This window comes from Anomaloglossus baeobatrachus, chromosome 6 (genome assembly GCF_048569485.1).
Source record: "Anomaloglossus baeobatrachus isolate aAnoBae1 chromosome 6, aAnoBae1.hap1, whole genome shotgun sequence".
NCBI lineage: Eukaryota > Metazoa > Chordata > Amphibia > Anura > Aromobatidae > Anomaloglossus > Anomaloglossus baeobatrachus.
Genome location: NC_134358.1, coordinates 119,714,942 through 119,728,487, shown reverse-complemented (window position 1 = coordinate 119,728,487; position 13,546 = coordinate 119,714,942).

Below are 13,546 nucleotides of genomic sequence, written 5' to 3'. Positions count from 1 at the left end.
ATCCGGCATCGCTGGCGATGCCGGCCTGTGTGACACCTCCTAGCAACGCAGTATCGCTAACAAATCGTGTACTGGTTGCTAGGTTCCATAATATCGGTTCTGAAATCGGGCGCCGGTTGTTCATCGTTCCCGTGGCATCACACGTCGCTCTGTGTGACACCACGGCAGCGATGAACATCGCATACCTGCATCCCGCGTCAGCCGCCGGCTCTATGTGGAAGGAAGGAGGTGGGCGGGATGTTTACATCCTGCTCATCTCCGCCCCTCTGCTTCTATTGGCCGGCGGCCGTGTGACGCCGAACGTTTCGCCCACTCCAGGAAGTGGACGTTCGCCGCCCACAGCATGGTCGCACCAGAGGTAAGTATGTGTGACGGGGGTTACCGACTTTGTGCGCCACGGGCAGCGATTTGCCCGTGACGCAAAAAGGACGGGGGCGGGTACGATCGATTGTGAAATCGCACAATCGGTCGTACCATGTAAAGCAGCCTTTAATCTCTGCTTCTCTCCCTTGCTCCTTTGATCACATATTGTGGGGAGGCCTATCACATTTCCCCTTTTATTTATGCTGGGTGAAGCCTTCCACCCATGCCAGTTTGTCTTTGTTGACTATAATGGAGCAGACGGAGTCAGCGTGTGCTCTGTTTTGCATGATTTTCGGGCGTATATGCTTTCTGCAGGCAGACACCCAGACGTAGCAGACTACATCTGGGAGTCCACCTGCAGAAAGCGTATACACCTGAAAATGGTGCAAGCAAGAGCACACGCTGACTCCGTCTGCTCCATTATAGTCAATAGCCCCCTTGGCGCATGCGTCTGAAACCCGTTTTGCGGGGGTGTTTGGACGTAAGCTCCAACGGGACCAGTGAACGTAGGTAAAAACGAAATGTGAAAGCGGTCTTAATAGAGCCGTAAGGGGCGTAATAAATGACAAAAAGAAAGTGTTTATAGAATTAAAGCAAGAAGGTAGTGAGGAGGTATTAAATACTTAAACAAAATGAAATACAATCTGTAAAAAAAAAACAACAAATCAATGCAGCAAAGATTGAGACAGAGATACGCATTGCCCGAGAATGTAAACATAATCCAAAAATATTCTTCAACTACTTACACTGTGTGCAGAATTATTAGGTAAATGAGTATTTTGATCACATAATACTTTTTATACATGTTGTCCTACTCCAGGCTGTATAGGCTTGAGAGCCAACTACCAATTAAGTAAATCAGGTGATGTGCATCTCTGTAATGAGGGGTGCGGTGTAATGACATCAACACCCTATATAAGATGTGCTTAATTATTAGGCAACTTCCTTTCCTTTGGCAAAATGGGTCAGAAGAGAGATTTGCCGGGCTGTGAAAAGTCCAAAATTGTGAGATGTCTTGCAGAGGGATGCAGCAGTCTTGTAATTGCCAAACTTTTGAAGCGTGATCACCGAACAATCAAGCGTTTCATGGCAAATAGCTAACAGGATTTCAAGAAACGGCAAAAAAGGCACAAAATAACTGCCCATGAATTGAGGAAAATCAAGTGTGAAGCTGCCAAGATGCCATTTTCCACCAGTTTGGCCATATTTCAGAGCTGCAACGTTACTAGAGTATCAAAAAGCACAGGGTGTGCCATACTCAGGGACATGGCCAAGGTAAGGAAGGCTGAACAACGACCACCTCTGAACAAGAAACATAAGATAAAACGTCAAGACTAGGCCAAGAAATATCTTAAGACTAATTTTTCAAAGGTTTTATGGACTGATGAAATGAGAGTGACTCTTGATGGGCCAGATGGATGGGCCAGAGGCTGGATCAGTAAAGGGCAGAGAGCTCCACTCCGACTCAGACGCCAGCAAGGTGGAAGTGGGGTACTGGTATGGGCTGGTATCATCAAAGATGAACTTGTGGGACCTTTTCGGGTTGAGGATGGAGTGAAGCTCAACTCTCAGACCTACTGCCAGTTTCTCAATGTCAACTTCTTCAAACATTGGTACAGGAAGTAGTCGGTATCGTTCAAGAAAAACATGATTTTCATGCAGGATAATGCTCCATCACATGCATCCAACTACTCCACAGCGTGGCTGACCAGTAAAGGTCTAAAAGATGAAAAAATAATGACATGGCCCCCTTGTTCACCTGATCTGAACCCCATAGAGAACCTGTGGTCCCTCATAAAATGTAAGATCTACAGGGAGGGGAAACTGTACACCTCTCAGAACAGGGTCTGGGAGGCTGTGGTGGCTGCTGCACGCAATGTTGATCGTAAACAGATCAAGCAACTGACAGAATCTATGGATGGTCGGCTGTTGAGTGCCATCATAAAGAAAGGTGGCTATATTGGTCATTCATTTTTGGGTGTTTTGTTTTTGCATGTCAGAAATGTTTATTTCTAAATTTTGTGTAGTTATATTGGTTTACCTGGTGAAAATAAACAAGTGAGATGGGAATATATTTGGTTTTTATTAAGTTGCCTAATAATTCTGCACAGTAATAGTTACCTGCACAAACAGATATCCTCCTAAGATAGCCAAATCTAAAAAAAAAAACACTTCAACTTCCAAAAATATTAAGCTTTGATATTTATAAGTCTTTTGGGTTGATTGAGAACATACTTGTTGATCAATAATAAAAAAATCCTCTAAAATACAACTTGCCTAATAATTCTGCACACAGTGTAAACTCAAAAATGATAATGTTGGCCCACTCCAAAATAGTGAGTACACCCCTCACATTTTATAATTATTGTATTAAATTTTTTCATGGGACAACACTGAAGATCTGGCACTTTGATACAATGTAAAGTAGTCAGTGTGCAGCTTGCATAACAGTGTAAATTTGTTGTCCTCTAAATAACTAAACACACAACCATTAATGTCTAAACAGCTGACAAGAAAAGTGAGTACACCCCTCAGTGAAAATGGTCACATTGTGCCTAACTAGCGATTTTCCCTCCCCAGTATCATGTGACCCATTAGTGTTACAAGGTCTCAGGTGTGAATGGGGAACAGGTGTGTTACATTTGGAGTTATCACTCTCACACTTTCTCATACTGGTCCCTGGAAATTCAACATGGCTCCTCATAGCAAAGAATTCTCTGAGGATCTGAAAAAAAAAAAGAATTGTTACTCTACATAATAATGGCCTAGTCTATAAGAAGATTGCCAACACTCTGAAACAGAGCTGCAGCACGGTGGCCAAGACCATACAGCAGTTTAACAAGATAGACTCCGATCAGAACCGACCACGTCATGGTCGACTAAAAAAGTTGAAAGCATGTGCTCTGTGTCATATCCCGAGGTTGTCTTTTCAAAATAGACTTTTGGGGCTGCCTGAGTGCTGCTGGTTGTGGGGAGCTACAGTTCATTGAGGGAACCAAGAATGGCAACAAGTACTGCATACCTCCCAACATTTAAACAACATTAAAGATGAAAAAGAGGGATAAAGGACACGCCCCTAACCACACCCATATTGCAATCTGTCACGCCCACATCCAATCCTTTTCAGAACTGCTGATCACATTGTTTAAGGCTGCGTGCCCACGATCAGTGTTTTCAGCATTTTGGATCTAGTGTGTTTTTGCTGTGTCCAAAACGCTGCATTGTACAGTACAAGCACAGTGGAGGGATTTCTAGAAACCCCCGTGCCCACTGTGCTTGTTTTTTCTGCAGCAAACCCTGACCTGCGGAGCGTCTTTCCAGACCGCAGCATATCAATTGTTTGCTGTAGTTGCATGCGTCCTCCGTAGGGAGAACACAGCAGGAGACCGCAGCGCACTGAAACCTGATCGTGGGCACAGGCAGCTGCGTTCTCCTGCAGAGGAGACTTGTAGCCCCGCAGGTCACAGTGAGTCCTGATCATGGGCACAGGCAGCTGCGGTCTCCTGCGTTCTCCTGCGGAGGAGACGTGCAGCCCCGCAGGTCAGGACACGCTGCCTCCAGGACACAGCGAGTCCTGATCATGAGCACAGGCAGCTACGCACAGTGCACACTGACACTGCTGTGTATGTATCACAAGGGAAGATGGGGGTTTTATGTTCAATCTATTTTTATTGTAAACATATCATATTATACATAAACAGCATGTGAAACTGAATGACTGACATGTCAAACTTTTTATAAATTGCATAGTAAAGAAATCATGTTTTTTCAATCTGTCTCGATCTCGATTTGACCGAATAGTGAGCACTTTTCATCTATAATCCTCAATAAGCCTCTTCAACTTGGATTCCAGCGAGAACCCAGGAAAAGGGAAGGAGAAGAGAAGAGAGAGAGAGGGAAGAAGAAAAGAAGAGAAAAAAAAAAAAAAAAAAAAAAAAAAAAAAAGGAAAGAAAGGGGGGAGAAGGGAGGGAATTAGAAGGGGAAGTGGGGGAGAGGTAGGTAGCAGCGTGAGTAAGCTGGGAAGACGAAGGCAGACACACAAGGGAAATGGTGGGTAGTTTGATTTTATTAGGGTGGGGGAGGGGCACTCTCTATCGTATGAGAATCAGGTGATCCTACATTCTCATCCGGTTCACCCTAACCAAGCTTTACTCCATCAATCTAATAAGATGTTATGGCTCCATCAAAACAGTTTAACAAAATCTGGAGAATCTTTAAATAGGATCCATTCTCCCCAGGTCCTGCAAAATTTGTCTCCAGTGCCCGCAATGTCGGCAGAGAGCTCCTCCATCCTATATATGTTTGCCATTTCAGAGTACCACTCCGAGATAGGAGGGATCGTGGAGGACTTCCAGTACCTAGGTATGACGGAGCGCGCCGCCGCCAGGCAGAAGCGGAGTATGTCTCTCTTATGATAAGCGATTGAGTGTGGTAACATAGAGAGGAGGGCTATCTTGGGGCAGTTATTCACTGCTTTCCCAGTTATAAGCTGATAATTAGCAAGAACCTTTCCCCAAAACTGTTTTATTCCATCACACTCCCACCAGATATGCGTCATAGTACCGACATCTTGCCCACATCTCCAGCACATCGCAGATACTGAAGGGAATATAATATGTAGTTTAGACGGAAACTGGTACCAACGTGTCAAAATCTTAAAATTTTTCTCCTCTGCAGAGCACGGGACTGACAATTTATGAGTAAATAAGAAACATTTCTTCCACTCATCGGGAGAGAAGTGTTGCTTCAGCTCCTTTTCCCAAGCCAATTGGTAGCCTCGTTTGCCTGAGACCCCAACTCTGATAAGAATATTGTACAGAAGGGAGACTGTGTGTTCAGGCGGGCTATTTTTAGTAAACAGTTCCTCAAAGGCACTACAAGTGCCTCGGACTCGATCAACTGTTCTCCCCGGAGAGACAAATGCCCGTAGTTGGAGAAACTCCAACCATTGTGAACCTCTAGACGGAAGCAGTGTCCGAAAGGTTTGGAATGAGGGTAATTTACCATCAATCAGTATGTGCCCCCAGCGGATGTCTTCCTCCGCCCTCCAGCCGAAGTAGCTTCTCTGTTTATATCCAGGGTGAAATGATGGAGTGTAGAATAAGGGAGCGAGGGGACTAACTGACTGTGAAGGCGACATTTTTTTGGATACTATGTGACTAACTTTGAGCGTTTCTTTGATAAAATTTGAAAGCATCCCCACGTTAGGAAGATCTGAAGGAGGTATCCACGGGAGGTGTTTGAGAGGAATCTCCAGTCCTTCTTGCTCTACCCGTATCCATTGCTTAGAGTCACTGTTGAAATGCCAGTCTAATATACGGGTCAAGGCTGCAGCCTGCATGTAGACTCTGAAGTTAGGAAGGCCTGCTCCTCCACACTCCCTTGGAAGGGTAAGAGTGCGTAAGTTGATTCTTGGTTTAATTTTACCCCATATGAATCGGATAATAGCAGATTGAAGGGTACGAAAAAAACTACTGGGAGGAGAAATGGGGATGGTTTGAAAGTAGTACAAAAAGCGTGGCAGGATATCCATTTTAATGACATTCATCCTGCCCATCCAAGACAATTTCAGTCCCCCGTAAGACTTTAAGTTCTTGATTGTACCTTCTAGTAGTGGTAAGTGATTAAGTGTATATAGTTTGGAGAGGTCCGCTGGGATTGAAATACCCAAATATTTAATGGCCGAAGGTCCCCATTTGAATGGGAAGTTAGACATTGCCCGGGAAACTTCAGTTTGGGTCAAAGAGATATTTAAGGCTTCTGATTTTGATAGATTAACTTTAAAGTTACTAAGGAGGCCGAATCGTTCAAATTCCATCATTATAGACGGGATCGATATATGAGGTTGAGAGATGTATAACAGGAGATCATCTGCATATAATGCAATTTTATGATGGGCATCCCCGATCTTGAGTCCTTTGATATTACTATTCCCCCTGAGAGCGTTAGCTAAGTGTTCCATGATGACTACATACAAAAGCGGGGATAAGGGGCAGCCTTGTCTGGTCCCGTTTCGTACAGCGAAGGAGGAGGATAAAGCCCCATTAACCCTGACCTTAGCGGTTGGGTTATCATATAAAGCGCCAATTTTCTGTATAAATCGGGGTCCCAGTCCCAACTGACCCAATGCTGCCCTCAGAAATCCCCAATGGACTCTGTCAAAGGCTTTCTCAGCATCGATGGCTAGGAGACCCAGCGGGATCGAATTGTTTTTAGCTTTAGCAATAAGAGACAAAGTTTTAATTGTATTGTCTCTTGCTTCGCGGCCCTTGACAAACCCCACCTGGTCTGTGTTAATAACGGAGGGCAGAAAAGGGGACAATCTATCAGCCAAAATCTTAGAGTAGAGTTTTAGATCCACGTTTAATAATGAGATAGGGCGATAGCTTGCAGCTAATAATGGGTCTTTCCCCGGTTTGGGGATCACGCTAATGTGTGCTTCCAGAGACTGGGGGGTTAGCTTTATGTCTTCATCAATAGAATTAAATGTTTTGGCCATTATCGGGGCTAATTGGTCCTTAAGCAATTTGTAAAAAGCCGGGGTGAACCCGTCAGGGCCAGGGGATTTACCTGAAGGAGTAATTTGAATTGCGTTACAGATTTCGGATTCTGATATATCCTCCTCCAGGATCTCTATAACATTGCTATCTAGGGGGGGCAAGGCTGTCTCTTGTATATATCTCCCGATTTTGTCTGCCAGGTCAGTGGGTGGGAGCTCTGCATACTGCCCTTTAATATTATATAGGTCTTTGTAGTAGGACCGAAAGACCTCTAGGATCTCTGTTGGATCATATGTTTTGTCTCCTTTGGTGTTGATACATGGAATGTATGAGGTGTTGGCCCGGGGATGCAGCAGTCGTGCCAAAGGACGACCACATTTGTCAGATGAATTATAATAAAAATTTTTGACTCTCTCTCTATGGTAGAGAAATTTCTGGTCCAATAGGGTTTTTAGGTTAGTTCGTTTAAGGACGAGGTCAGCCAGAACTGTGGGGGTACGTGTCAGTTTATGTGTATTTTCCAACTCATGGATCTGTATTAACAAGTTATCAATCTCTTTAGCTCTTTCCCTCTTGATCCTAGAGCCGTGCTTAATCAGTATTCCACGTAAGACACACTTCAAGGTCTCCCATTGGGTAGGCTGAGAAGTTGGGTCAGAACTATGGATTTGCGTGAAGGAGTCGATTGAATCTCTCAACTCCGTTAGGCAGAGATTGTCTTTGAGTAAATTGTTGTTTAACCTCCAGGTCCATGAGCGCTGGGAGAGGGAGGGTACCTGAAGGGAAAGGTAGACTGGGGCATGGTCGGACCAAAAAATTTCCCCTATCTCTGTAATGGGATGCCAAGCCAACGCTCCGTGGCTTACCAGAAAAAGGTCTATCCTGCTGTATGAATTGTGTGGTGGGGAATAATATGTGTAGTCCTTACCTTGAGGGTTTAGGATTCTCCATACATCAATCAGTCGGAGGGCGTGAAAAGTCCGCTTTAGGGCACTAAGTTCCTTGGTGCGGACACTGCCTCGTCCAGAGGAGGAGTCCATGGCTGGGTCTAGAGTAAAATTGAAGTCACCGCCAACCACCAATGTCCCTTCTGCAAAATCAGATAACTGCGTCAGAAGGGCCCTACAGGTAGAGATCTGATTAGTGTTAGGTAGGTACCAGTTTGCGATTGTAAACGTCGAATTTGCGACCTTCAATTTAAGAAATATATAACGACCCTGCTCGTCTATACAGGAGTCGACTATGGTGTGCACTAAGTGTTTATGGAGTGCAATCGATACTCCTTTAGATCTGGCCTCTGGGTTAACGCTGTGAAACCATACTGGATAAAATCTATCTCGTAGTATGGGTACATGATCCTTCTTAAAATGCGTCTCCTGTAATAGAAGAATCTGAACCTTTTTTTTGTGCATAGAATACAGGACCTGTGAGCGCTTTTGAGGAGTATTAAAACCCCGTATGTTAATAGAGCAAAAATTGAGGGTGGTCATGTTGGTCCAAGGGCTTCAGAGAGCGTGAAGGGATCCGGGAAAGATAGGGGAAGGGAGACAAAGAGAAGTGGACAAAGATAGAGAAGAAGTGGGGAAGGAGAGAACGGGGAGAGAAAAGGAGGAGAGGAAAAGAAAAAGAAAAAGAAAAGAGAGAGAAGAGAGAAGAAAAAGAAAAAAAAAAAAAAATAAAAAAAAATAAAGGGAAAAAAGGGGGGGGCCTCAGAGAAGATAAGATGTGTAAGATAGATAGGATAGTCTATCAAGAGACAAAAAAGGCGCAAAAAAGAAAAAGTACAGGTAAATCAACAATCGGGGGGTTAGTATAATCTACACCTGCCCGCAGTGTGTAGACCCCCAGTGGGAAGTAGGCTTTCAACGGAGGTCTGCTCCTTCCGGACCGACCCACGACCCAGTTTAAGAATTGTACAAAGTACTGAAATCTGAATAAAACAGCAACACACCTAGCTCCATCAATTCCTGAATAGCTTAGTAACCATTTAAACCTCTAAACATTAAAACGTTTATCCCTTTAAAGGATGTTTAGCCCAGGATAACTATCTGGCATGTGAAATAATGAGATATATCAGGACAATATTTTATCCCCAAGCCATTTTACGTGGATCTCTATAGACCATTTTTCACACAAAGCGCCGGACATAGGCCTGTATGGGAAAGGAACAATAAACTCAATAAACTGAGTCTCCAGATGAGGCAAAAGGGATAGACTCCTTTTCTCTTCTTCGCTGCGAGCCTCGATTCCTCCTACGTGCCCCATCCCGTTGTGGCAGGGGGACATTAGCCTCCATCCCAAAGGTACCGTGGACATAAGGCCAGTCTGTAACCGGAATGTGTACAATAGGTATCTCAAGGGCCGTGCAGAAGCTTGGAAGATCTTTCAAAGAATGAAGCACATGTAGGAGTCCAGCATGTCGGACCTGTAGTTTGAATGGAAATCCCCATGAGTATAAGATATTCCTTTGTCGGAGGGCATCCAGGAGGGGTCTCAGGACTTTGCGTTTTTGTAGTGTATGACGGGATAAATCTGGCAACAGTTGGACTGGTGTATTTTTAAACAGAATGGGGTCCTTCTGTCGAGCCTTGTTTAAGATCTCTTCTTTTTTTTTATATTTATGCACTCTGCAAATGACATCCCGTGGGTTGGAGCCTTCTACTGGTTTAGGGCCCAGGGATCTGTGTGCCCTATCCAGTTCCAGACGAGAGTCTCGTGGGAGGCCTAATATGGAGTTGAATAGGCGCCTTAGAGATTCATCCAGATCTTGGGGGGCAAGGGACTCAGGGATACCTCTTACCCTAATATTGTTTCGCCTACCCCTATTTTCTAAGTCATCAAGCAGACCTGTCAAATGCTCAATCTGAAGAGCTTGCGTAGACAGGGCCTGTGCTTGAGAAGCTAGTTGTGTTGAGATAGAAGCCGTGCAGGATTCAGAGGTTGCCATGCGTTCATTTAACTGTTGCACCTCTCCTTTTATAGACGCTGACTCTGCTTTATATGAGGCCTCTAATCTAGTTATGTAGTTTTCCATTTCTTCTCTAGTTGGTATGGATCTAATTCGTGCCTTAAGGTCATCCCATACACAGTCCTCCTGAGTATCCATTTGTGCATCTCCATCTGTGAGGCTGTGTGGAGGAGATCTGAGAGCAACAGGAGTTGTGCCTCTTTCTGGGGAGGAAGGGGTTTCTTGTGATAAGGCACTGCCTGACATATCTGGCAGTGTAAGAGGAAGTCCCAATGTTACCCGTCCAGGGTGTTGCATGTATGGAGCCAGCAAGGGGTCACACAGTGCAGGGCCAGGTGTATTGCCAGTGAGATAGGTGGCAGCAGCAGAGTGTTTATTCTGAGCACCAGGAGCACTCTCCAGCTCCGTTGGTGCAGGAGCTATGGCAGGGGAGCTGGATGTCTGCTCTGGCTGCTGGGGCTGCAGTGGCATAACTGCTGCTTTTACTGCTGGTGTGGACTGCGATCGCTGAGGCAGCAGGGGTTTTCCCTGTATCTTACCCCTGTCCTGTGTGTCCTGTTTGCCGTTCTCCTGCTCCATCGGCTGATGAAGTGAACCTCCGTCCAGCGCGGCCATCTTAGGTAAGAGGGGATTTCCCTCCTGTTGTGTCTCTCTGCTGAGGCTGGGCTGCTGCTCACCGCTGCTTGGTCTCTGAGAGGCTATGTCTACTGCGGAGGTCCCGGGTGCCTGCGGCCGTTCTGTATGTCGGGTCTCCTCCCCGCTGGTAGATGGAGGGGCTGTAGCTGGAGAGGACGCTGTCGCCATTTTGGGGTCCGACGTAGCCAGGCCCGAGCTCCTAAGAAATCTCTGAATACTTGCAGGGGAAGGCACCGGGTGGTCACTCCTCGCTCTGCTGTAATCCCTCTTCTTTCTGGCCGGCATTGAATGTGTTTGGAGCAGGGTGTGTAGCTTTATCATGGGTCTAGGGCCATTCCGGGCACGGGAGCTAGAGTGATCAGTGTCCTCACTCCTCCATTGCCAGGCCACGCCCCCCTGATGGGGGTTTTATATACTCTATAATATATATATATATATATATATATATATATACACACACACACACACATATACACTGTATATATACAGTATATATCACAGGAAGGGCTGGGGGCTATAGTACATACATCACAGGAGGGGCTGGGGGCTACAGTATATACATCACAGAAGGGGCTGGGGCTACAGTATATACATCACAGGAGGGGCTGGGGGCTACAGTATATACAGCGCAGGAGGAGCTGGGGGCTACAGTATATACAGCACAGGAGGCACTGGGGCTACAGTATATACAGCACAGGAGGGGCTGGGGGCTACAGTATATACAGCACAGGAGGGGCTGGGGTTATAGTATATACATCACAGGAGAGTCTTGGGGCATAGACAGTACTTGAGGGGGCATACATATTAGGCTTGTTCAGATGTCAGTGATTCTGGTATGTATGTGCTAGTTTTTATACGTACCAGAATCACTGACCTATGCAGACCCATTATAATCAATGGGTCTGCACACACATCAGTGATTTTTCACTGACCGTGTCTCCGTGCAGCGTACATGCGTATCCGTGACTGCCGCACAGAAACATGTTGGTTTTTTTTTCTGGCATCACTGATGTCCCACAGACCACACTATGGTGTGATCCGTGAAACACATACCAGAAAGACACGAACATTTAAAATAAAAAGCTTTTTCAACTCACCTTCTCCAGCGATGCTGAGTTCGGCAGCTGCTCTCTGCTTCTTCCTGCCTTCATTATGGCATGCATATTCATTTATGCAGCCAGAGCAGACCCAGAAGTAGCTGCAGAGGTGAGACAGCGGCGGCTGGATGCTGAATCGCGGGACTCTTCAGCACCACGGAGAGCAGGAGCGGGGGCAGGTGAGTATATGTCCATGTGCAATCACGGAGTACGGATCACGTATCACGGATTGCACATGGACAACCACTGTGTGCCGTGAATCACGGAGTATGAAGGAAGGGACATATGCGTGTTTAACATGTCAGTGAAGAACGTCTGTGTTTTTCACTGAGGGGCATACACGTTACTAAGGGGTATACACATTACTGGGGGAAATACACTTTACTGTGGGGCATACAAAATACTGGTAGCATAGATATTACTAAGGGGCATATAGCTCTGGTGCTGGGGCTTATACTGCTCTGGGGGCACATACAGCTCCGATGGGGTGGCTGGGGGCATACAGATCTGGTGGGAGAGGGCTGGGGGCATACAGATCAGGTGGGAGGGGGCTGGGGGCATACAGATCTGGTGAGGGGGGGTGGTTGGAGGCATATAGCTCTGGTGAGGAGAGGGCTGGGGCATACAGATCTGGTGAGGGGGGACTGGGGGCATACAAATGTGGAGGGTGGTGGGGGACATATAGATCTGGTGGGGGGCTGGGGGGCATACAAATCTGGTGTTGTGGGGGATGGGGAGCATACAAATCTGGTGAGGGGGCCATACAGATCTGGTGAGGGGGGTGACTGGAGGCATATAGCTCTGGTGAGGAGGGGGCTGGGGCATACAGCTCTGGGTAGGTGGGGGGTCACATACAGCGTTCCTTGGTGCTGCAGCTCCTTTCCCTCCAGTCTCTTCATCTGTGGACAGAGCTCAGCATGTTGCACAGTAGCTCCTCCCACAGATGCACATCCGTACACAAGCAGCCCAGCAGTGAGCAGTGCACTGGGCTGCAGGTGCCGGATTTAAAGCGCCGGCAGCAAGGAAACTGCTGCTGCCGCCCACCCATAGCAGCACACAGAGCCAGAGCAGTGAAGTAGCGCTCGGCTCTGCTCATGTGGATAGGAGGGGGAGAAAGTGGGTGGGCGGAGCCACGGGACACATGGCTCACGATCGTGACACCGGGACATCCGCTCAAATCCTGTACAGTCCCGCTGTATCCGGGACGGTTGGGAGGTATGGTACTGTGACATACTGAAGCAGAGTTTGGATACCATGCCTTTGGAAACTGGGCCGCAGGGCAGTATTCCAACATGATAACGACGCCAAACACATAGAAGACGACCAATGCCTCGCTAAAGAAACTGAGGGCAAAGGTGCTGGACTGGACAAGAGTCTCCAGACCTAAACTGTATTGAGCATCTGTGGGGCATCCACAAATATAACGTGCAGGAGCATAAGGCCACTAACATCCACCAGATCTGTGATGTCGTCATGGAGGATAGCAGAGGATCCAGCAGCCCGTGTGAAGCTCTAATGATCTCCATGCCCTGGAGAGTTCAGGCAGTGCTTGAAAATAATGGTGGCCACACAAAATATTGACTTTGTGGGCACAATTTGGCCATTTTCACTTAGGGGTGTAAACACTTTTGTGGCCAATGGTTTTGCCATTAACCTCTTCATGACCTCTGACGTACCAAGTACGTCATGGTCAATTTGGAGCTCTCGACCCATGACATACTAGATACAGTTAGGTCCAGAAATATTTGGACAGTGACACAAGTTTTGTTATTTTAGCTGTTTACAAAAACATGTTCAGAAATACAATTATATATATAATATGGGCTGAAAGTGCACACTCCCAGCTGCAATATGAGAGTTTTCACATCCAAATCGGAGAAAGGGTTTAGGAATCATAGCTCTGTAATGCATAGCCTCCTCTTTTTCAAGGGACCAAAAGTAATTGGACAAGGGACTCTAAGGGCTGCAATTAACTCTGAAG